General features: G+C 46.1%; 1 pseudogene; it reads right to left on the bottom strand.

The window, feature by feature from the left end:
* Window positions 1-743: 743 nt before the first annotated feature.
* Window positions 744-24,714, bottom strand: LOC130679483 (phakinin-like; annotated as a pseudogene).
* Between the last annotated feature and the right edge of the window lie 496 nt (window positions 24,715-25,210).

Here is a 25,210-nt window from a genome sequence, read left to right as displayed (position 1 = left end):
CCAGGGTGGTTTTGGATGAAGGGGCCTTGAGGATATGACCCCAACCTTTTGCCTGGAACTTTCTATTACTGGCAGAGTGGCAATTTTGGCAGCTACGAGGAGTTCTGGGGAGAAATGGCAGCCCCTACCGTGCCTAAAACAACTTGGGCAAAAGGCAGCCTCCCTATGATAAGATCAAGGGTTATATTGATGAGTATAAAATTTGTATAACTCTGAATAAATAATGGAATCCTTTTCAATTTTCTGAGGAAAGGAGCATGACTTCAGGCTGCAGCTTCCTCACTTTTCTCCCTTCAACTCCTTTTCTCCATCCCCTTGCAGTGACCCAGATCCCGTCACAGTGAGTGGGAGAGACACGGAGCAAAGAGGTGCGTGTCATGTCGTGTCACGTCAGGGCAAGACTGACCCTCTTCCCGTTGCTGACCAGGTATCATGTGACCTTGTTGGCCAGAGCACAGCGCACCCAGGTGAACTGAGAACACTGGAAGGGAACTGCAGGGTGATGGGAAGACCCTGGACACAGGCAATGAAAAACCAGCTGGATCGAATACTTGAGCTAACACGGTGGCAGGTTGGGGGTTCAGGGGCCACGTGGGAGTGCTGGCGGTTTGGTGACGGAGCTGATCTGAGTGGCAAAATTGAGATGAGGATGAATGTGGAGAGGGGGGTTAAAGGGGCGCCAGCAATGGTGTCTGAACAGCTCCAAGGCTTGAAGCTGATGGGAGAGGGACTTCTCAGGGCGCAGTGGAGTCCAGAGCCCCTCAGCCATACAAGGATGGGGTGAACCACCCTCTTCATGCACTCGGCGTGTACCACACGCATGCGGTTTGAATCAGTACACAAAGGCTCCCAGTACACCTCTGGGAGAGCTGTGCTTCACACCCAAACAGAACTTCAGTACATCCCAGGGACCAGAGGGCGGATTGCTGTATTCTTAATGATTACTTTGATGAACAATAATAATTAGTGCAAGAGATCTGCCCCCAAACCACAGTGAGTCAGAGGAGCTTACTCAGTGTCTTCGTGGGTTCCCCAGAATCAGAGCCGGAGACAGGGATCCTGGTACATGTAAACAATTAAGGGGTTGCTTTTGGGAAGAGGGGTGGTGAGGAAAGCATAGGGCACGGGAAGGCGCTGGGCCAGGAGGTGGTCTCAGTTGGAGCCTGGATACAGCTGAAGCCCATGAAGAGCTCAGGATTGTGAATTACACCTTGGAGCCTGTTCCACTTTGAGGCAAGTGGGCTGGGCTTCAACACCCCCTGTGAGTCAGTCATTGGTTGAGGGCTGGGCTGGGCCTAACTAACATTCACAGCGCAGCCCTGTGAAGGGTATTTCGCGGAACACGAACGGTGCCTACAGCACTTGTCGTTCAGTGTCTGATGATCCTCTCAGGCCTCGGCGCTGTGAGATGGGGAGCTCTTGCAAACTGTCACCCGCATGACTACAGTTCAACAATTGACAGTCAAAATGACACAAGAAATGCCAGGGCTCTTCCTGGCCCACTCACCAGGGCCCGCAGGGATTCCGTCTCGGCCTGGAGGCTCTGCACTTGGCACGAAGTGTTGTGTAACTCCGTCCTGAGGGCCGCAGCCAGCTTCTCTTCCTGGGTCTGTGCCACGCAGGCCACCTCCACCTGCTGGTGTGGGGAGTCCAGCCTCTGTGTGAGCAGGGATATGCGGAGAGCCGGGACCCTGCCTTCCCTCTCACACCTCCCAGTGACTACTCCACTGCCTCTGACACAGAGCAAACAGCCATCAGATTTTAAAATCCCTCTTTCTCTATAGGCACCTGCACCGACTTGTATACAAACACTTATTTAGTTTGAACATGTAATGCATGTAAACAATAAAATTCGAAAGATTTTTCTAAAGTATGTATAGTACAAAGTTCTTTTCCCCATGCTCTGAATGTCCAGTTCTCCTGTTTTCAGTGCTATTCCCTTCCAGAAATACTTTATATATCTATAAATAGATATGGACAGGCACCTCCTCTTGCTTTGGTACTTAACATATCTTAGAAATTATTTTCTATCAGTACAAATAGATAAATTTACAGTCTTTTTAATGGCTGCATAGTAATATTTTGTTTTGAGGTTGCTAATTATTTAGAAGTTCCCCTGATGGACACTTAGATTGTTTCCAGTTTTTGCCTGTTACAAACAATGGTGCAAAGAATAATCTTTTATTTTGTATTCTTTTTTTTAAATTAGTTTTATTTTGGTATCATTAATCTACAATTACATGGGCATTATGTTTACTAGGCTCCCCCCTTCACCAAGTCCCCCCCATATCCCTGTTCACAGTCACTGTCCATCAACATAGTATGATGCTGTAAAATCACTACTTGTCTTCTCTGTGTTGCACAGCCCTCCCCATGCCCCCCCCACACTATACATGCTAATTGTAAGGCCCCCTTTTTTTTCCCCGCCTTTATCCCTCCCTTCCCACCCATTCTCCCCAGTCCCTTTCCCTTTGGTAACTGTTAGTCCATTCTTGGGTTCTGTGCTTCTGCTGCTGTTTTGTTCCTTCAGTTTTCTTTTCTTCTTATACTCCACATATGAGTGTAATCATTTGGTAGTTGTCCTCTGCCTGGCTTATTTCACTGAGCATAATACCCTCTAGCTCCATCCATGTTGTTGCAAATGGTAGGATCTGTTTTTTTCTTATACCTGAGTAATATTCCATTGTGTATATGTACCACATATTCTTTATCCATTCATCTACTGATGGACATTAAGGTTGCTTCCATATCTTGGCTATTGTAAATAGTGCAGCAATAAACATAGGATAGGGGTACATCTGTCTTTTTCAAACTGGAGTGCTGCATTCTTGGGGTAAATTCCTAGAAGTGTAATTCCTGGGTCAAATGGTATTTCTATTTTGAGCATTTTGAGGAACCTCCATACTGCTTTCCACAATGGTTGAACTAATTTACATTCCCACCAGCAGTGTAGGAGGGTTCCCCTTTCTCCACAACCTCGCCAACATTTGTTGTTGTTTGTCTTTTGGATGGTAGCCATCCTTACTGGTGTGGGATGATATCTCATTGTGGTTTTAATTTGCATTTCTCTGATGACAAGCGATGTGGAGCATCTTTTCATGTGTCTGTTGGCCATCTGAATTTCTTCTTTAGAGAACTGTCTATTCAGCTCCTCTGCCCATTTTTTTTTTATAGATAATTATTTTTTATGGAAGGGTAGTTGACACACAGTATTTCATTAGTTTCAGATGTACAACACAGTGATTCAACATTTATATATATGATAATTCTAGGTACCAGCTATCACCATGCCAAGTTGTTACAATATTTTGACTATATTCCTTATGCTATACATTACATCCCAGTTACTTATTTATTTTACAATTGGAAGTATGTACTTTTTTTTTTTTTGTGAGGGCATCTCTCATATTTATTGATCAAATAGTTGTTAACAACAATAAAATTCTGTATAGGGCAGTCAATGCTCAATGCACAATCATTAATCCACCCCAAGCCTAACTTTCATCAGTCTCCCATCTTCTGAAGCATAACGAACAAGTTCTTACATGGAGAACAAATTCTTACATAGTGAATAAGTTACATGGTGAACAGTACAAGGGCAGTCATCACAGAAACTTTCGGTTTTGCTCATGCATTATGAACTATAAATAGTCAGTTCAAATATGAATATTCATTTGATTTTTATACTTGATTTATATGTGGATACCACATTTCTCTCTTTATTATTATTGTTTTTAATAAAATGCTGAAGTGGTAGGTAGATACAAGATAAAGGTAGAAAACATAGTTTAGTGTTGTAAGAGGGCAAATGTAGATGATGAGGTGTGTGCCTGTAGACTATGTGTTAATCCAAGCTAGACAAGGCCTCTGCCCATTTTTTAATTGTATTATTTGCTTTTTGTTTGTTGAGGTATGTGAGCTCTTTATATATTTTGGATGTCAACCCTTTATTGGATCTGTCATTTTCGAATATATTCTTCCATACTGTAGGGTTCCTTTTTGTTCTATTGATGGTGTCCTTTGCTGTACAGAAGCTTTTCAGCTTGATATAGTCCCATTTGTTCATTTTTGCTTTTGTTTCCCTTGCCTGGGGAGATATGTTCAAGAAGAGGTCACTCATGTTTATGTCTAAGAGATTTTTGCCTATGTTTTTTTCTAAGAGTTTTATGGTTTCATGACTTACATTCAAGTCTGCAAAGAATAATCTTAAACTCTCATTTTCCACACATGGGAGCATCTCTGAGAGGTAAATTCCCTCAGTAGAACTGCTGAGTCCTAAGGGGAAGTGTCTGTAATGTTGATGGATGGTGTCAGATTGTCTGTAAGGGAGCTCGGAACTGCTTTGCAGCACCGTAAGACGGTACCAATTGCCCTACACCTCCTTCCAACCAGGAGTTATCCAACTTGATCTGATAGTTCCTATTTCCTTATAAAAACCTGCCTGGCCACATATGTGCACACCCTGGGAAGGTCTGTGTTTTGAAACTTCTCCCTGAGGAGGCTGCACATAGTCTGATTCCTCTCTTTACATTCAAGGGAGCAGGTCACTGTTACTCCTCTTTGATGGGGAAAAGGGAGAAAATGAGAGATCACCCTCATTTATCTTCAATCCAGAATGATAAGATGTCTCCAAGCCAGTGATGTAGGGACAAAAATCTTCTTTCTCTCCTAGGTTACTGGCTTTCTGGATTGACCATTTTTACTAAACATGAATACTTAAAGAATTATGCAAAAACAGTCCAATCTAATTGGCTAAAAAACTGCAAATCAAGAAGTTCATATCGAAGTAGTAGTTCTTCCAGTTTGTGCTGTTCGGGGGCTGTAAAGAACTCAGCAAAAGTGCCCATTAAAGGTCTGGGACCAGCTGAAGGAGAACAGAAGCTGTGGCCCAGCTCTGACTGGCCAGCCCATGGCTGTGTGGCCCTGGGCCACCATTCACCTTTGCCCAAGGAATGAGGATGACAATGAGTGGAGAATGATAGTCATATGATGACTCCCTCCTGGGGCCACTATGAGGTTTCCATCAGGTTGTGCATATGGAAGCTTTCAGAACCTTAAAAGCATGCAAATATTGGCTGTATATATTTTCTGTATGTAAAAAGGAGTATTAGTCAATAAACGAGTTTGTAAAAGCCACTATGAACTGAATAATACTGATAACTGATATGGGTGGGTTAAGCACTTGCTCTGTGTCAAGCCCACTGCAACAGCTTTAAGTCCATCATCACATTTAATCTTTACAACTCCACTGAGGCAAATATCATTATTATTCCCATTTTACATGAGGAAATGGGGGCACAGAGAGATTGAGTTATTTCCATGACATCATATGGCCTATGAGGAATGGAGCTGGGATGGAAGTGTAGCAGCAGATCCCAGAGCTCTGCCCTTAACCAGTGTTTAATGTCATTGTCTCCTCCCATCCACCAGCCCAGGACACCTGCAATCCGACTTGTCTTCCCCAAAGTGAAGGTGGATCACTCTAAAACATACTTGTCTGCCAAGTACTCCTATAATAAGTAGCCCCATTTTTCTTCCTGTCTTTGTGGTTGGGGCCTGGCCGGATGGGCTGTGTGGCTGGGTGGGAGGCAGGAGAGGGGGTGCTCTGGCAAATGAATGGGGTCAGGAAGTGCAACACTACAGAGTGGCCAGGGCAGCCCAGAGCTGGAGCCGGCTTCGAACAGCTCACAGTGCTCAATGTTCGGAATTCTGCAAGCTGGTTGTTAAACACAGCTATCATTAACAATTAAATTGTATCAACTTATCATTAAAGAAGTTATATTAAAAAATGGTAATAAGTACTCGAAACATATCACTCACTAATCACTTACACTTTATCATTCTCTATGCTATGCAAGTTGTTTACATTGGTGGCACCTGTGTGGTGGGAAGAACACAGTTTCTGCACATCTCTTCCCAACTCTGTACTCATTTACACCAAGTTAGGTGTCTGAAATCAGCCCTGGTGAGCATATTTACACCTTTGAGATGGGCAAGCATTTCAAGTCAGGGCTTGAATTACTGTTTTGTTTGCTGTCCAGAACTAAGAACGGCATGCAGAAAATGTTCATCATGCAGATTAAACTTAAAAAAGTGGGGCATGTCTGTAGCTGGTGCATTGTGAATAGCACAAAAATTAGAGGGAATATTCTTCCAGTATTTGAAAACTATTACCTGATTCTCAACAAAGATACATGGATTGATGAGTGAATATCAACCAAAATATCAACCAAAACTCATCTCAGAACCATCCTCATTCATCACTGATGTGAGTGATTTTTTTGCTTATTAGGTATCAATAATCAAGCATTTTTCTGTAGTCTGATTTCATGACACTTTTGTTGATGATAGAATTATAAAGATGGTTGCCAGATTTTGCAAAAAACAGCAAGTCATGCTGAATATAGGGGCAAATGAAAAAACAATGAAAGTATTTTATCTTAAAATTGATGTTTTTCTCAAACTATCTAAAGAAAAACAACAGAAACTTCTATGTTACATTAAGTCCTATTGTGAACCTGACTGACACGTAAACATGTAGCTTACATTTCCCCCCAGAGAACAGTTGTGGAATGTGACCAGCACACTATGGGTGAGAGCTGGGCGTGAGTGAAGTCAGGCCCCATGGAGGGCAAGTTCCAAAGCCTTAGTGGGTGGGTCTGGGGTAGAGCTGCTGGCCAAGGCTCCAGCCACAGTCCTCCACATGGTCTGTCCCTCCTCCCAACCCAGACAATGAGTAGCTTGTATTCACTGGTTCACTGGTGCACACTGGTCTGGAGAGACGAATGCTGGACTCAAGTATTTCCAAACATTCTTGGATGACCAGCATGGGTTTTTGACATACTTAAACACTAGTTCAAACTGTTTTAATTTAAACCAATTCACCTTTTCTTGTAAATAAATGTGTGTAAAATGGAAACTGTGGATAAGTTCTCAGATTTTAGTGTGCATCAGCATCATCTGGGGGATGTGTGAAAATGCAGGTTCTGATTCAGGGGACCCTGTGCAGGGCCCAGGAATCTGCATTTAAAACTCCCATGTGATGCCTGGTCTATGGTGCAAAGTTCTAGATTGCCAGAGAAATTGATAAAAGTATCCCTTGCCATGGGTAGAAGATAACTTAAAAATTAATAACATTAAAACAAACCAACCTTACATTCTAGCAAGTGTTGCCTGCCAAGTTGCTGAGTCCCAAAGCCTGCTTTCTCTTTGCTGAAAGGTGAGATTAATAAGTATAAGGGAAGATTAATGACCTACTACTACCTAATGGAAAGTTGCTTTTACAGTTAAATTAAGAGTAAAAGAAAAAAATCAATTTGATCACTATGAGTTAAATATCATGTATATCATGCCCCATATTTTCGCAAATCAGCTATCACAAGTGATACTTGTCCATTACTTGGAGACAATTAATTGTTTTAACTCAGAAGTATTTAGATTTATGCTTTCTGGTTCTTATAATAACACTAATTCTGTTTCCATTTGAACTTAGGGCCTCCAGATTGCTCCTCACACACAGGTGTGAGATTCTAGAGCCTGAGGATAGGAAGGTAGGACTGTGCTCAGGTGCTCCATGCAGTTGCTGGGAGTGTAATGAGATTCAAATTCGTGTGTCCCCAGGGTTTCAAACCAGCATGAAATCTTGGCTCCACTGTGTGGGAGCCAGGCTGCCCATGTTTGAACTCCATCTATATTTCTGGGGCAGGAGACCATGTTGACATTTGGGATATGATAAACATTTTCTTAAAAAATTTAAATTAAATTTACATGTTATTGCATGTGAAGGATGGATAGGAGAGAAGAAAGTAGCATGTTTGTGGGTAAGTCAGGATGCAGTATTTTAGAGTCTTCAATGAAGGGGAAAGAGATACACCTACAAACGCAACCCACTTTGCTGATTAGCATGGCAGGTCCCCAGAAAATACTTGGTGATGACCTGGAGTTGGAAGAAATGTTGCTTGTAGGGTGAGGGGACAGTGAGAGTTTTGAAGGCACGGTACGGACAGTGACGATGCAGGTGTGTTCTTCGCGGGACATGTGTCCAGTGTGAGTGCTCGGAGAAATATGCATTCTGAGATGCAATGTACTCTCCTTTCCTGGGAAGTGGCTGTGTGGGTTTCAGCAAGCCCCTTGATCTTTCTGGTTTTTGCAGCTGTCAGCAACAGCTCTGCCAGAGCACAGTTAGGCGCCCTGCCTATAAGCTTCCAGATCTCACAGGCTCATCCTAACCTCATTATGTCACTATGGTGCGGGAGGGGAAAGCGGTGGGCTCCCTGGGGATCAAAGTCCCCGGTGTGTGTCACAGAGGAATCTTACCCCACAGGGAGGGCACGGAATCAGCTTTGGAGAGATCATGACAGAAGGCTGGCATAACTTTATGTCCCTCAAGACAAAGGCCTCCTAACCTCACATTCCACGAGATGTCACCTGCCCATTCTAAAAAAAGAAAATGAATCAAAAGAAGCCATTCCATGTGATCTGTCTGGGTCAGCCTAACAGTTAAGAGTGTTGGTTCTGGTGTCAGAAAGTATGATTTGAATCCCAATTCTGCCACTTGCTGTGTTCTTGGGTAAGTCACCTAACTTCTCTGTGCTTCAGTTTCCTCTTCTGTAAAATGGATCAAATGACTATACTTATCTCATATTGGGGAAGATTAAATTGCAGGCCTGTCAAGTGCTTAGAACACTGTCTGGCACTTGGTAAATGCCCAGTAAACACTTTGCTGGCACTCTCATCTGCCATGTAAGAGAGTGCTCCTTCTATCCACTGGCTCCCTCCTGCGCCCAGCCAACCCCACCCTGGATGGTAGATGCCTTGTGTTCAGGGACAACTTCTTACCTCCGCACTATTCCCACTGGGGACCTAACATGGCCTTTCACAGCTAAGACGTAACCAACATTTACTGAAGGTCTGCAATGTGTCTCAGGCACTTGCCAGGGACCACAGAAAAGGAGAATGTACCAGGAATGGAATTAAATCAAATTTTCTTTTTGATAGGAGGGTTAGCTATCACTATTATAATGGTTGTAAGCCACTTTACAGTCACATGGTATCATAGACTTATTATTTAGCTAAGAATGGCTTTGACAGGCAGCACACACATCCCTGACCTGCCCCAACCAGACGTAGGGTTTATATGGGAGAACACTGGATACCATCCAGCCTTCCCCTGAGACACAGGTTCTCCTTAGTGGGAGTTCAAAAGAAGTGCACGTCTCACTCTGTGAAATGCCAGCATGGCAGAGGAGCTTGCCTGGCTGGGCTGAGCCGAGGTCCTTGACTTTGCACACGAACTGCCTGGCTGCTGAAGCTGTCCTCTTTAGGGCGGAGGGCCAATTCCCAGCCTCGATGGAAGCCACCCAGGAAAGCAGAGAGAAGCACACGGCTCTGTGGGCTTGCTCCCTCCTTGGTCATAAGTAAGCACACCCTCCCGATGAAAGCAGCAGAAAGGCTCAGCAATGAGTGTGATTTTGAAAAGAAAAGTATATTTTTCTTATTAAAGTAATTATTGGAGAAGTCTAAATGACAGTATTTTTGTTCTGGTTCATGGAAATCATCCCATTCCTAAAGGGACTCCTTCCTTTGCTTTGTCCCTTCTAGGAGACTGCTAAGTGTTGAATAAGAACTACACTACCTTAATTTCTCAGAGACTTGGGTTGTTTGATCTTTGAAAATCTCTTATTTTAGAAGTAAGATCCCTATACTTTTCATGGCAAAGAGCTACTGTTAAGAAACACCTAAGATAGCTTTGAGATCAGCAGACTCAGTTGGCCAGGAACAGGCATTCTTTGAAGCCCGGGGCTTTGGGTCCATAGCGCCAAGAGCAAGGCTGGACCCCTGGTTTGGGCTTGACAGATGGAATCTGAATGGGGGAGTGAGTGCAGATTCCATGGCAGAAGGTGTGAGGAGGAGGTTGCAATGTTGGGTGACCTCCTATATAGGTAGGCACTCAAACACTGGTTGTAGGCCAATTTCTGGTTACAGACACAACACAGAAGATGAGTGTCTGAGATTGCCCTCTACAATATACATGGCAATGCTGGGTAGGTAAAACAGGCAAAGGACACCAATCTCAATGAGGCAGTCTCCACTTTTTCCCTTGTAATGACCATCTGGTCTGCCCATGTGGCCCCCTGGCCACATGGCTCTGTCATACAGCAACAGGAACCAAATCCCAGCTTTTTGGCTCCTGTAATAACCTGTCCTTATTGACTAATAGTATCTTTTGAAAGCTAGCTGTAACTACAGTGATTAAATAAAAAGACAAGTGACAAACAAGAAATGCAACTTATATCACAGAGAGAGGACTAATTTCTCTAATGTACAAAGAGCACTTCATACCAGTAATAAAGAGTCCATGACCTCGTAGAAGTGGGCAAAGCTATGATCTGAGAGTACAAAGAAAAGCAAAGATGGATGAAGTTCAGCATGTAAAAAGATGTTCCACCTTTCCCATACATGAGAAATGCAAAATGCAACTATGCCGAGAAACCATTTTTTAAAACATATTTACCTAATATTGGCAAAGATCACAAAGTGTGAGAACAGTAGTGCTGAGGATGTAGAGAAATGGACATGCTCAAACATTTCTGTTGAGAATATAAGTTGTTCCAACCTTTACAGAGGGAAATTGGGAATACTCATCAAAATTGCCAATGCACATAATTTTTTGGTGCAGCAATTCCATGTCTATGAATTTATCCAACAGATACATTTCTAGATTGGGAAATGAGGGATATAGAAAGTGAGGGACCAGCCTTATTTATAATAGTAAGAGATTGGAAGCCACCTGAATATTCACCAGTAGGGCACAGGTTAAATAATTCCTGGGATATCCATTAGCTAGAACAGGGCTTGGCAACTTTCTCTGAAAAGGGCCAGATAGTAAATATTGTAGGCATAGCAGGCCATATGGTCTCTGTTGCAACTATTCAGCTCTGCTGGAGAACTGTAAATGCAACCATAGACAATGTGTAAACAAATTAGCATGGCTGTGTTCCAATAAAACTTTATTTGCAAAAAAACAGGCAGGGTCAGATTGGGCTTGTAGGACAGTTTGCTGCTCCCTTGTGCTTCAGTATCATGCAGCTAAAAAGTAGTATGTTCTGAATACTACTAACTGTGTCAAAATAGAGAGAAAATATATACATATTTTCTTTTACATGCATACAGTGTTTCTAAGAGAACATGTAGGAAGGGGATGACATGGACTGTCCCCAACAGAAAAGAACTGGGTGGCTGGGACATGGGCTGGATGTCACTTTTCATTGTATATAATTTTGTACGTTTTGGATTTTGAACCGAGTGAGGGTATTCTACGTCAAAAATGCTTTTAAAAAGTAAATAAGAAAAGAAAATAAAGCAAGCTGGGCCCTTTCGTCAAGGCTGCTCTGGGACATACTACACAGTGTGGAAATGGCTAGGTGACTCCCCTTCAGTTGCTGCTCAAACACACTGGAATAACTGTGGCTTATTTCACTGAAGAGCCAGCAGGGATCATGTCACAGACAGAGGACTAGTTTCTCGCCACCACACAGGGATGCTGAGATTACAGGTGCCCTCAGGAGTTTTGCTCTCTGTATTCTCCTTGACAGGAACTTTCCCCCTTGGCCATCAAGGCAATACCACATCAGGCCATCTTGCAGTCTATAAGCCAGTGACCTCAGCTGAGAAACAGAAATCCATTTTAATCCAATTTCATATATCCTAGAAAATATTGAGTCTTCTTGGTAACCCAGGTTATCCAACATTTCTCATCTCCTTATGGGTAGATCTAGACCTATGCTGTCCAATATGGTAGCCATTCACCACATGTAGCTACAAGAACTAAATAAAATAAAAAATTCAGTTTCTCAGTTGTATGAGGCACATTTCAAGCACCCAATAACCTCACGTGGCCAGTTGCTACCATCTCAGAATGCGGCACAGATTACAGAACAGTTCCACCGTTGCAGAAATTTCTGTTAGAGGGGACCGCTCCAGCCGGTCTGTACTGTCTCTTCCAGCTCTACGGCTCCCCATAACCGGGACCCTCACAGTTCACCTCGACCTGGTCACCTCTCTTCATGCTTAACCACCTCCATAATCTGTCATCCTGACTGTTTCAGGCCTGATGGTCACAGCTCAGACCACGTTCCTGACCACAAATGCCTTAAACTGATTCGAGGGGAGTGTGGACCTCCTGGCAGGGTGGACAGCATGGGAGCATCTTATTTGCTACAGAATGTCTGGCCCCTAGGGTCTATAAAGTGGCTGAGTTCTCACTCGTCAGTGCCTCCCGCCCACCCCACCAGTTTGTGCTGGTAACAGAATAAGCCTTTGGTTACTGCACACGTCACCAAGCGGCACTGACCAAAGGAGGCTTCTAGGGATGAGGGGGCAGAGGCCTCCCGGAGAAGGGAGGTCCACGGAGTGGGTGAGAAGGCAAGACAGAGCCTGCCCCCCTGGGAGAAGACTGCGGGCCAGGTTTAGGGTGAGAGAGCAGAGTGCCCGGTCTGTGAACCCGGACAAGGAAGAGAGGACCTGGACTCCTCCCGACAAGTCAGGCTGCAGGCGGCACTGTCCACTGAGCAGGTGAGATGAGACGGCAGGAGCTGGGGAGGGATGCAGTCTTAGTTCTCCGCCTCAATCAGAATTCTAGGATGGCCTCCATGATCTCTGCCCCCAGTGCTGTGCCCATGATTAGGCTGCATTATATGTCAAAGGTAGGGGGTTCTGCAGATGTAATTAAGGTCCTAAATCAGTTAATTTCGGGTTGATCAAAAGGAAGAGTATCCTGGGTGGGCCTGATTTAATCAGGGCAAAGCCTTGAAAGGGCGGTGCTCTTCTGCTGGTCTTGGAAGAGGGAACTTCCATGTGGTGAGCTGCCCATGGAAAGGAGCAGCCCAGAGGGTGGAGGGCCTCAGCCCTGAACTGCAAGGAGCTCAATTATGCCAACACGCTGAATGAGCTCAGAAGGCGAGAACAAAGCCCCAGCTGATACTGGGACTGAGCCCAGTGAGGCCATAAACAGAAGACCCGGTTAAGCTGTACCTGAACTCCCCACCATACAAACTGTGAGATAACCAGCATATACGCTTTAAGCCACTAAGTTTGCAGTAAGTGGTCACAAAGCAATAGGAAATGAATATACCTTGCCACCTTGTGGGGAGGGCCCCAGTCCTGCCCATGGGCAAACTGAAGTGGGAAAGGTCGACCTTTGAACCCTAAGTGGCTCTGTTCAGAAACCTCGGAAGGCCTTCACCTGCAGGTGGCCCTGTTTCCAGCAGGATTGCACATTGTGAGGAAAAGGTTGGCTGGAAGAAATATGTGATTCTGTGTCTCATAAATGACTGACACTGACTTGAAAGAGAATAACTACATAATGTTCTTGAAAGGGTCCCAGAACACCAGTTTTGGTAACCCAGAACATCATTTCCCTACTAATGATAAAGGCGTTTTCAAACAGTGGCATCTGTGAAAGAAAAACTTAGTGGCAATAACCTGACTTCAGACTTGCCTCTCTGCTCCCGGCCTTCCCTCCCGGCAGCAGCGAACACATCTGTGAAATGGGGATAACAATATAGCAATAGCTCCTGCTTTTGAGACTGCTGTGAGAGCTGAATGACAGAAAGGATGTCAAAGGTCCCCACCAGGGTTATCAGTTCCATTTTTGAATTTTACGTCTTTTAGCCATGACTGACGCAGTGACTCAGTGCACCCACAAGTCCCACAGAAGTTTTAGAGAAGCAGGGTGCTGAGAGATCTTAATGCGGCCAAAGTCAGGGTCGAGTGCTGCCTTCAGGACTCTCTTTTTTGTTCGTCACCTTGCAGAGTGGGACCATCTCAGCATTTGAATCCTAGGAAACAGGCGAATGAGAGGGCCCTGCAGTGCTCCCGGAGGCAGCCTTTGTCAGGCTGCTGGTGGTGGACAGGGGAATGTTCTCTGTGGCCCCCCAGGAGGTCTGCAGGGTGGAGTGGCCTGCCGGCTGAGGTTCCCGAAGCATCCCCAGTACCCTGAGTTGGGTAATCCTGACAAATGGAAAAGGAAAGGCCAGGCCTTCAGACCCTCCAGAAATTCCCTGACCAACAGGATCCCCCCAAACACTGAGTCATACAACTTGAGAAGCTCTGAAGACTGGACCACCAAGGATCCCGACATCTACAATGCCAAGGGGAGGAGAACCTAGCCAGAACCTCTTTATAAGCCTTTAATGTCTAAAAACTTAGAGGAGTTGGCCGATTAGAGGGAGCCGATGTTATCTCCCTTTACCCCTCGGTCCTTACATGTTAGTGCCCCAGCTTCCTGCCCACTGCCGACCCTGCACCTCTTGGCCTGAGGGCTTTCTCTGGAGGCTTTGAAAGGTCACTCGCTGGCAGATGGAAGAAGACTTCCCGCCTTTCCCATCCTGCATTCTGCAGGACCCCCGTGGGTGCGCGCTCCAGTCTCCCACGGTGGCTGCTGGTTGGAGAAGGCATTCTTTTTTGGTTCCCTTCTCTGCTTCTCCCCTACTGGTATTTTGGTCCCCCTCCCATGGCCAACATCCAAATAAACCACCTCCACTACAATATTTGTCTCAGGATCAGTTTCAAGGGAAACCTAAACAAAGACATAAATTAATCATGTCAATTAGTTTTCAGCCTTCCTGTGCTGAAAGGTAATTAAATACATGTTTGCACTCTCTCCGCAAAAGATTTCGAAAGCAGTGTGTGCTAAGCCATTTCCCATTTATGCTTTGCTGCCAAGAAACCCATCAGAGGTGCTGGCGATGGGCAACTGTCAGGCCCCAGGGCATGACTGCAACTGACTAAACTATTTATTGGAGGACTTCTAGCTGTCAGTTCTGATCTCTGTTGTTGATCAGAAGAATTCACTCATTCTGCAAATATTTTCTGAACTCCACCTCTCTGCAAGAGGCCCAGGCAGCACTGGCCACACTAAAACAAGCACTGTTTTCTCTGAGATGGAGCTTTCTGATGACTCTATTAAAAAAACTTGAATGTGTTCAGAATTAATGCTTGAATTACTGTTGGGCTGGTGATTATTCTCAAGAGGGTGAGGTGTGAGTTACAATGACCAGGGTTTTTTCTTTTTCATACTATGCAGGATTTATTTCTGTTAATTGCAGTGCAACTCCCTGCTTTCCCAAAGAAATAATCACTACAGTGCAGAGTACATCCCAGGAGTGCTGGGGCAGAAACAAGTTTGCAAACTTCTGGGCCGCCGAGATTTTGCTCTGGGAACAGAGCCGAGGAGAAATGACAGCGCCATGTGGACGAGAGGTCCCTGGACCGACCTCAGGACATCAGCTGCCCTCTCGGGGTCTCAGTTTTCCTCACCTCTCTTATGAGGGAATGGGACTAGATAGTCTCTAGGGTCTTTAGTTATAAATACTCATGAGTCTCCTAAAAAAGAAGCAATGGACCCAAATCAAATCTATGGTTCGATTTCACTTTCCCCTCTGCTATTTCCACCTCTCACGTGGTTGGAGGGGCCGGGGCTGCATTTTGTGGAATTTCCCAGTATAATTTGCCACAAAAAGTGTTTGTACTGGTCTGGCCCAAGGAATTGAAGGTAAGAAAGAAAAGATGCTGTTGCAAATGGGTAGAGGATGGAGAGGCGAGGGAGGGAAAGATGTTTTCTGGGCTGGAGAACAATTGGGGGATCCAGAATTGGGGGGCACCCTGCTGGGTGGGTTCCTGTTGATATTTGGGGGCAGGGGATTGGGGGGCCCTGCAAGCAGAATGAACAGACAAGTCCCTCCTGGTTTTCTCAGGGTAGCGCATTTATAAATGCCGGCTGCTCTCAACCATGGCTGTGTATTAGAATCACCTGCAGAGCTGAAAATAGTCCCTTTCTTCCTTCCGATTTAGCTGGTCTTGGATGCGGCCACGGCATGAGCATTTTTTAAAGTGCTCTGAAATAATTCTGCTGAGCAGCCAGGAGGACTGAGCCCTGCTGAGCAGTGACCCAGGGCGCAGGAGCAGCGGGCCCGCCTCCTCTCAAACAGCTACCTTATTCTCACACTCCACCCTTTGCTTCCTCTTCTGCTCTTTCTGTCCTCTGCTTAAAAATCCCTCAATCACAATGTGTGGGGAATGGGGAAGGGAGGAACAGACCCTGTATGTTCTATTTCCTTGTTAAGTCCTTTATTGTTTTTGAGGCTTAATAAAATATGTTCTTCCTCCATGAATGTAATTCATACTACTTACAAAAAACTCAAGAAATACTCAAAAACAAGAAAGAGGGAATAACATTTCAACGTGTCAAACAGGTCCCTCGATCAAAGACTATTGGCTCTTACCAATATATTTTAGTGTTTTCTTTCTAATCTTTTCTTCATACCCAGTTTCTTTCTTTGAATGCTTTGCCCCACTTACTCTATCTACCGGAGGTTGGCAGACTACAGCCCACAGGCCAAATCCTGTCCAGCTTCTGTATCTATAAATAAAGATTTATTGAAACAGAGCCACACTCATTTGCTACCTTTTGTCTATAATGCTCTCACACCACAGTGGCAGAGTTGAGTAGGTGCAACAGTGACCGTCTAGCCCAGGAAGCCTAAATATTTATTATCTGGTCTTTTACAGAAAGAAATTTTGGCCCCTGGTATAGTCCATTCTGGACTCTCTTTTTTTCCCCCATTTTACCTTATTGCCTCAGCATTTCTCATGTTGCTATAAATGCTTCATAAATATAATTTCTACTAACTGACTGATAATTCATTGCATGGTTAGGGTGTGGCTTAGTCTTTCTTCCTCAGGCTTCCCTCCCTTATAATGAATGCTTCAGTGAGTATATTTGGATGTGAACTTTATCGGCATTTGCAATTATTTCTTTAGGAGAGTGTTCAGATTATTCAGCTGGTGGGTGTGGGCATTTGTCATCAAGTCCCTTAGTCAAAAACATCATCCTAGCTTGCACTGCCCAACAATACAGGAGAGAACCCACTTTTCCACATACTTGCCAGCATTGAGTATTACCATTTTAAACATTTTCTGCATTTTAGACAGGGAAACAAGCTATCATTTTAAATTGCATTTCTTTTAGGTCTAATGAGATTGAAACCGTGGCACTTCTTTTGCACACTGACTGCTTTTCATCTTTGGCAGGCCTCCTTCTGCACAGTGCAGAGTGAAGGGTGCTGTTACTGCCTCTTACCTTGGTTTGTAGCAAGGCTCCTGCCTCCGCCCGGTTCTTTTCAACATCTCTCTCCCAGTGAATTCTGATTGATTCAAGGATGTCTTCCAGACCAGTGCCAATGGGGACACCCATTTGTTCCAGCTCAGACCCTGCCAACTGTTTGTACAGCACTTTCACATCCTGAAAAATGACAGTATACACCTCGGGTGAGTTCCACAGGAGAAAGAAGAGGCATAGGATTCTGGTCAGCAGAAGCCCAGCTTTGTGGGGGATACTTTTTCTTTTAATTCTGCTGCTGCCACAATCCCTGATCCTTTTCCCAGTCCAGCACAGGTGCCATATGCTCTCTCCCCAAGGATGCATTTGTTAGACTGGTCTTCCTGGCCCAGGCCCACCCAAAGTAAACAGCAAAATAAATAAATAAACGATGAAATAAAAACATGGAGTAAGCAACAGCAGCAAGATGAAACTTAAGAATTTCATAAAGTTGGAAATATGCTGGAAGTGATTTAAATTTAACTTTGGAGTCTCTAAAGGATTCCTGTGTGACAGTGATGACAACCTACTCAGCTAAGAAGAGGAGGAAATGGGCTTATTGGTTCCTGGTTCCAGACATGAACATGGTCAGGTGGGCTTTGATTTTTCTGACTGAAAGTGCAGAGCTCCAGTCGGACAGTGATGTGTGTTTAGATTCAGTGGTTCAGAATCAGTGCAGTTCTGGGGAACAGGGCCGTGTCCCCATCGGAGGTCCCCTTTAGTACTGTCACTCAATGATCTGACCTAATTCTATTAATAAACGCGTGTAACCTGCAGCCTAGATCGGCTCTCAGAATTATTTTGTTTGTCCTATACAGTGTGGAATAAAAAATCTGAAATAGTGCGTCTCAGGTAGGGGAGGCCTCCTGCAATTCAGCACAGGGCCCGCCACTCCCCAGACCCGCTGTCCCCCCGGGGGTACCAGTGTGGCCCCAAATCCATCTGAGTGTGAGACTCTTGGGGTAGCCTGGCCCATTGTGAGGATTTGAAGGTTTTTCACTGGCATTTCCCTGCTGCCCGGGACAAACGAGCTGGAGAGGCCCAGATGAGCGGCCATCACTGACGCTGCGGAGCTTGGCCAGACAGGTGAGAGCCTCTGGTCCTGTAGCTGAAGCCGCGTCACCCCTGCCCCGCCTACCTCTTCATAGCTCCTTGACAGAAAGCCAAGCTCTTCTTTCAGGCTCTCTATTTGACTCTGCAGATCCATTTTCGTAAAATTTGCTTCATCGATGACTTTATACAGAGAGTTAATTTCCTCTTCCGCTGCCTTCCGAAATGGCTGCTCATTTTCATATCTGCAGATAAAGGAACTTAATCAGCAGAGCCAGGCAACCCAAAAGAAAAATTAATCAGATTATAATTGTTACTAACAGGCAATTATGTGATAGGCAACGAATGTTAAAAGTCACTGTTGCAACATCTTCGAGCGCACTGTTAATGCAATCATTACATGCTGATTTATTAAAATGAAAGCAATTGCAGCCACTTGATAACCTTGATTAATGGGGTGCCAGCCCCACGGGGCACTGGAAGCACAGAGCTCTAGGGAAAGGGCCTCCAGGAGTTCAGACCCAGCACCACCCTTGTTCCAATTCGTCATCCTTTTCATCTGAGGATCCTTTCACAAACATTACTGAGAATCTGCTAAGTACCAGGCTACATGCTGGTGATGCCAAAAAGCCCTTCCTTTGCTGTTCTCCAGAGAGCCTGTGTGAGATTCCAGGACTGTGGCTGTAAACCGCAGTGCCTTCAGGAGCCAAGTGGGGGAGGTAGACAGGGGATGAGGACTAGGTGTGGGTGGCAGGTAGAGGTGGGCACGGGAGCACATTCTCTCACGTTCACCTCCAGGGTGCCGCTGCTCCGCTCCTCCGCGGTACTGCTCGCTGGGAGGGGTGCGATGCTTCTCTTCAGTGGCTTCATATGTGAAATATCCAGAGTTTTAAAAACTTGCGATTTATGCAGTAACACACACGCATACACAAGTGTACACACATGGACAAAAGTCTGAAGCTGCTCACTCTGAGTTCTTCCAATCTCTGGTTTGCACAGGGCCATCTTTCTGGAAACTATGCAACATCTTTTACAGTTTCTCCCAGTGTCATTTCTTTCCTTCCATGGCCTTGCACCCACTGTACCACTCAGCTAAATTTTATGTTACCCTCATCGATCCATAGAAGGGGGAAATCTCACACCTCCCACTCCAGGAAGCATCTTAGGGTCTTAGAATTTTAGGGACTTTAGCCTTCAACTATTCAAATTCCTATCCAGTGACAATCCCTTGATGGCATTCTTGATAGGTGACCACGTAACCTCAGCTTGAATACTTCCAGTAATGGGGAACTGCTCATCTCACAAGGCCACCATTCCATTTTTGGACAGCTCTAATTATTGCAGATTTCTTCCTTTAAGAGCATTCATCTCCATTCCTCTAAGAGTCTGCATTCCACCCTCTGGAATACGCCCGAGCCAGTCTAATCCCTTCCTTTGGGCAGTCCTGCAAATATTCAGAAGCTGTCCCTTGTATCACTCTCCTGTTCCCCTCCTACTCCTCCCCAGGCCTTTTGTTCCTCAGGTTAAACATGGCCAGCTCCTCCTTCCATTCTTCATATAAATTTGCTTCCATATCCCTCATCATCGAGGGGGCAGACACTGACCTTTCCATCTCTGTATGCCCAGCACCAGCTCCAGGCTTCAGATATATCTGTGAAAGATTAGAAATGCTCTAATTGTTTGCATCCTTCTTGAAACGTGATACAGAGAGCAGAACGCGAAACTCCAGATGCATCTGGTCAGTGCAGAGCCCCGCGCGGGACCTCCTGCTCCTTTGTTTAAATCCTTCCATTCTGCTCATCATGGGCCTGAGACGTGCTTCCGGAGTTTCTGTTAGTTTGCATGTTCGTTCATTTGATCTTGACCAGCTGTATGTACCGCTGACTCACATTAGGTCTCCTGTCAACTGGAATCCCTGAGCACATTTCACAAGAGCTGCTTTCAGCCCAGTTTCCCTGTCCTCTCTGGCTGCAGCTGGTATTTGAACCCCAAAGCAGGGGTTCATGTTTAACCTCCTTCAGTTTCATTGGCCCATTGTTCCAATGTGCTGTGATCATTCTGAGTCCTGATTCTGTCGTTCTACTCTTTACAGCCCTTCTGACTTTGTATGTTTGGCCATCTTGCCACACCTGCTTTCATGCACCTTGCAGCAGTTAAAAAGAGTCAGGGAGGGAACCAAGGTCACAGTCCTGTGGCCCACGGCCAGGGAGGGCCCTCAGCGTTGGACTTCGATTCTGCACTCAGGGGATCATTGGTGAAGCATGCTTTTGTACTCTATATGTAGGATTAAAATTTCCACCCAAATGTATTCTTTGTGCAGGATTGTGTTCTTACTAACATCTAGTCCTTTTGGAAACAAGTCCTGTCCCTCCATTTTAAGTGAAAACCCACCCATGTCACCAGCATGGGCCCTGTTGGTCACAGCTGGAAAAGGCCCCTCATGCCTCTGGAGTCCTGCTTTGCTCACCTTTCTAAGGAGTCTGGACCCTTCCAGGACGTGCTCCACTCAGCATCAGATTGCTCTCTGGCAGTCTTCTGAGGGTCTGAAATAGCTCTGGGCTGCCCCTCAAGGTGGCTGTCAGCATTCAGCTCTACTTCTGGGCCTTCTTCCTCCCCCTCCATCCTTCAGTCTTCATTCAGCATCTGCTCGCGGCAGTGTAACCCTCTCGTCCAGACCTGCCGGTCACTCTGGCTCACCTTCAGGGGCATCCCATAGTTTCTGCTTGGCTGCTCCACCATTAGCTCAACCCAGCTTGCTCAAAACCAAACTCATTACCTATTCCTGAAGTTTAGACAAGCTTTCCCTCCCCAATTCTATAGTTTAGTCAAAAGAACTACAAATTTTCTAAATTATCCAAGCTGAAAACCTACAACTTACCTTTACCTTCTCTTTTCAGGCCGTTTATGTAGGTAACTGTTAAATCTTGCCAATTATTTCTTCAACCCATCCCACAAGTCTGCCCACTGCTGCCATCTCAAGCAGCCTCTGAGCTATAACAAAACTCCAGCTGTCTTCCCTGATGCAGTATTGCCCCCAGGGCGACCATCCTCCACCACATGGAGTCCCTCTTCTTCTCGGAAGCCTTAAATGTCATCCTCTGGCTCCTCAATGATCTGATCTCACCTTATTTTCCAACCACTTCTCCCAGTACAGACCCTGGCCCCCCAGCAGTGCTTCTCTCCCCCTGCTGCCCATTTGCGTTGCCTCTCCTCTCCACCAATGCAAAGCGCCCTTTAACGCTAACTGGTCAGTGAGCCACTGCTAAACCCCTCTGTGGTTCTCCTCTGCTTTTAGGTCTTCAGGCTTTTTGGTGTGGCTGACATGGTCCTCCAGGATTGGGTCCTTCCTGGTTTTCAAGCTGCATGGGTTGTCCCTCCTCATTCCCCGCATATGCCCCTGTTACAACGAGCTCCTTGGAATTCAATTAACTCACCACGCTTTCTCATGTCCTCTTGCTTTTCACACACTCTCCCAGCTGCCTGGAAAGTTCTCCTTCCTTTATTTGCGTGGTCAGCTCCTAGTTAGGTCCCAAATCAGGCATCAGTGCTCTGTCAACCTTCCCAGGCAGGACTTCATGTCCCAGCCTCACCTCTGCTCATGTCAGACATGGCACAACCTCACTGTAATGCTCTTGTCTGAGCACTCCTCTGACTTTGCCTCTGGCGTATGAGCTCCTTGAGGTCCAACTCACTTCATTCTTAGCACCTGCCGGGAGGCCCAGCAGACATTCAAACATCTGTTTGTTTGTCTCACTCATTCATTCATTCATTCAACAAATATTTGTTGAGCATCTGCCTTGTGCATGGCAGGTACTGTTACAGTGCTGCTGATACAATGGGGAGCAAAGCAGACCCAGCCCCTCCTTTCAGGAGTTTACATTCTGCTCAGTTGAATTGCTGGATGAAGGCATATATGTATGAATGAATATGTAGCAAATGAATGAGTAAAAGAAATTGTAGTCAAGTCCTCTTTTAATTTCATACTTCAGTTCAACCTTGAATTTAGGACAAATGGTTTTGTCTACTGGCATGTATCTCTAATTGCTCAGTAAGCTGCCAGTGGCTGGATGTTGGCTTTGTGTTCCTGTGACCTTGGTTATCATGGTCCTTGTCAAGACAGCAGGCCTGGCTGGTTGACTATCTCCCTGATTCCAGAAAGGATACTAATGGAGATCCTTTGAGCAGATGAAGAAGCTTGGTTTTAAAGAAAGGACATGACTCAGTGTCTGAAGAGATGGATGGTGGTAATTCTCCTTTTCATCACAATATTCTTCTTACCCTCAGATAAGAAGGACAGTGAATCATGGTCTTCCCCAAAGACTCCCGACTATATGCCTTTCCTCTTTGTAGCAATTTAGGAGTGTTCCCTTGAATAACAATCTCATCACCTGTCCAATTGCCCAACATGCAGGACACCTTTCCCACAGAATATTCTCAAAATCGCTGCTCCTTCATAAAAGGGTCATCTTCATTTTGATTTTCCATTAGACCGGTGTTTCCCAAAACTCACTTGCCTTCATGATTTTGTGTGAAGCATATCTCCTGTATCATTATTTACTTTACATTGTTCCTTAAATTTATCTACTTAAAAAGTACATCTTAAGTCAATAAATCTTAAAAGCTTTTATATTAAATAAAATTTAAATTGCTACCATCATATAGTGGAAAAACAGTTTCATGGATCATAAATAAAAAATCACTATAAAAATAAATACATAACTATTAAAAATAAAATATTTATCCCTATACCACTTAAAATAATCTTCATCAGCCATATACACACCATATTTTAGGAAACACTCTATTAGACTTCAAAGAGGTTGTTCTCCAGGCTGGTGAGCTTTCAAAATACTGAGTACTGGGCCCCACCCACCGGGACTCTGGTTTAATGAGTCAGTGGGCTTGCACTGGCCTTTTTAAATGCCCAGGCAATTCTGATATGCAGCCATGACTGAGAAGCACTGTTCTAAATCAGTAGTTCTCAGAGTGTGGCCCCAGGACCAGTAGGATTAGTATCATCAGCAATTTGTTAGAAACATAAAATTTGGGCCCCACCCCAGACTTACTGAATCAAAAGCTCTTGGAGGGGGTGGGTGGTCACAGCAGTCTGTTTCCGACAAGACATCCAGGTGATTCGGAAGCACACTAGATTTTGAGAGCCCCTGTTCTAAGTGAGCGACACTGGCAAAAATCTCTGAGCCCTGGGGCCTAGTTTGTGTCTACAGGAAGGTCTGAGCCGGGCCATCTTGGCTCAGGATTCTCTGGGGCCTCTCCTGTCCCCCTTGGCTCCACACGTGGCTGGGGGTGAGTGCTATGGAGTCCACAGCAGCATTCCCGTTTGCCCAGGAGGCTGGGGACACAGAGGGACTGTCCCTTTGCTGTAGACGTTACCTTTCTTTAAAGTCTTCTGCGCCTGCCTAGCTAGTCTCTGTCCGCAGCATGAGCCGGGCATTTTCCAAGACTGACTCGCCCACCTAGGAGGGTCACATACACCAAGGGGCACAAGGTCACTGCAGGGTCTTCCCTCACTTCCCCTGGGGAAACAAAAAGCCAATGAGTTTCCAGATCTTTACTGGCTAGGAGGGGGTCTTCCAGCGTGAGAGGCCAGAGACAGGAGTGAGACGAGGAAGAACTGGGAGGGGAGGGCACTGAGGCTGCTGCTCCCCAGGGCCCCCGGGGCCGGGCGGGAGCAGACGGAAGACCAGGTGTTCCAGTTCAGGGACGTGAGACAGCGCGAGATGACCCCACTTCACCCAGAGGGAGCACTGCCCTCACACACAGCTGGGGCGCAGCCCAGCCCTGGGCCCCTTGGCCTCCCCACTGCAGCCCCGTCTCACTGCTCGCGTGGCTCCTCCCCAGGACAGCGCCTGTTCCTTGCTGTATCTACCCAAGGCCTGGCATGTGGCAGACACTCTGTCAATACTTGCTGAATGAACATGGGTGAGGATGGATGGTGGGACCACCGGTGAGCAGTTGTCAGCCTTCCCCTGTGCCAGGCCTGGGGATCATTTCCCAGAAGCCCCACGGAAGGGTGCTTTAAAGTACACCTGGGATTTCGGTTTTATTCAGGTATGGTGAGGCCAAAGATCAGGAGATGACTGACATGGAAAAGATTCTTCGTTACCCACAGCTCCCAAAGGGGTGGGGGTGGGGCAGCCACACCAGGCAGGCCACATAGGGAAGCACCCGGGTCAGCCAGGAAGCAAAAGGGGCAAGACAGAAGTGTGGGCAAGAGCCTGGACTGAGCTTCTCATGAGAAAGGATGGATGTGCAGGGAAAGGGGCTGGTCAGGTTTAGGGTTGGATAGTTGAGTCATTTCAACCGTTTCTCAACTATAGGGGTGACCCCTGGCCACCTAGGATGACTGGGGGCAGAGGAATATTCCCTACTGGAGAGTCAGGGCAGAGAGGAGGCAGGTGGGGGTTGTTCTCAAAGCCGCTCCTCTGCTCGCCGGCGTGGGCAGGTACGCGGGCGGCTCTAAGATCTGGCCTCCTCGCCCACGGCATGAAGATGGCGCTGCCCCCTCCCTCCTGGGCTGGTGGGGACGGTCACACCAGCCGCCGAGGGTGGCATCAGCAAGGGCCGGGCACGGAGTGCGTCTTCCTCGGTGGTGGCACGGCCGGCACTGTCATCTGTCCGGGCGCAGCAGCGGCCCCCTGCGGGCTGGGTGAGCCCGGGGGGTGCCTCCGGCCCTGTTCCCGCCCCGCTTCCTCTGGCGGCGCAGGCGATTACACGAGCACCGCCGTCACGGGGCTGGATTTCTTTTCCTTTCAGCTTTTCCTCCACAGTTAATTTGAAAAGTCTGGGTCACTGGTGCTGTGACGGGGATCTTCTCCCTTCCTACTGGTTCTCACTGGGGGCGTGGTTGTTAAAATAAAGAGCTGGACGTGGCATACGAGAGATTTGACCATCACGGTGTTTAAAAAATGTGAAGGACAGCAGCATTTTAAAAAGGGGTTTCATTTGGGCCCAGGGTACAGTTAGTGCCTTATTTGCAGTTAA

Source organism: Manis pentadactyla, chromosome 1 (assembly GCF_030020395.1).
Source record: "Manis pentadactyla isolate mManPen7 chromosome 1, mManPen7.hap1, whole genome shotgun sequence".
Lineage (NCBI taxonomy): Eukaryota > Metazoa > Chordata > Mammalia > Pholidota > Manidae > Manis > Manis pentadactyla.
This window is presented reverse-complemented; position numbering and strand designations above follow the sequence as displayed.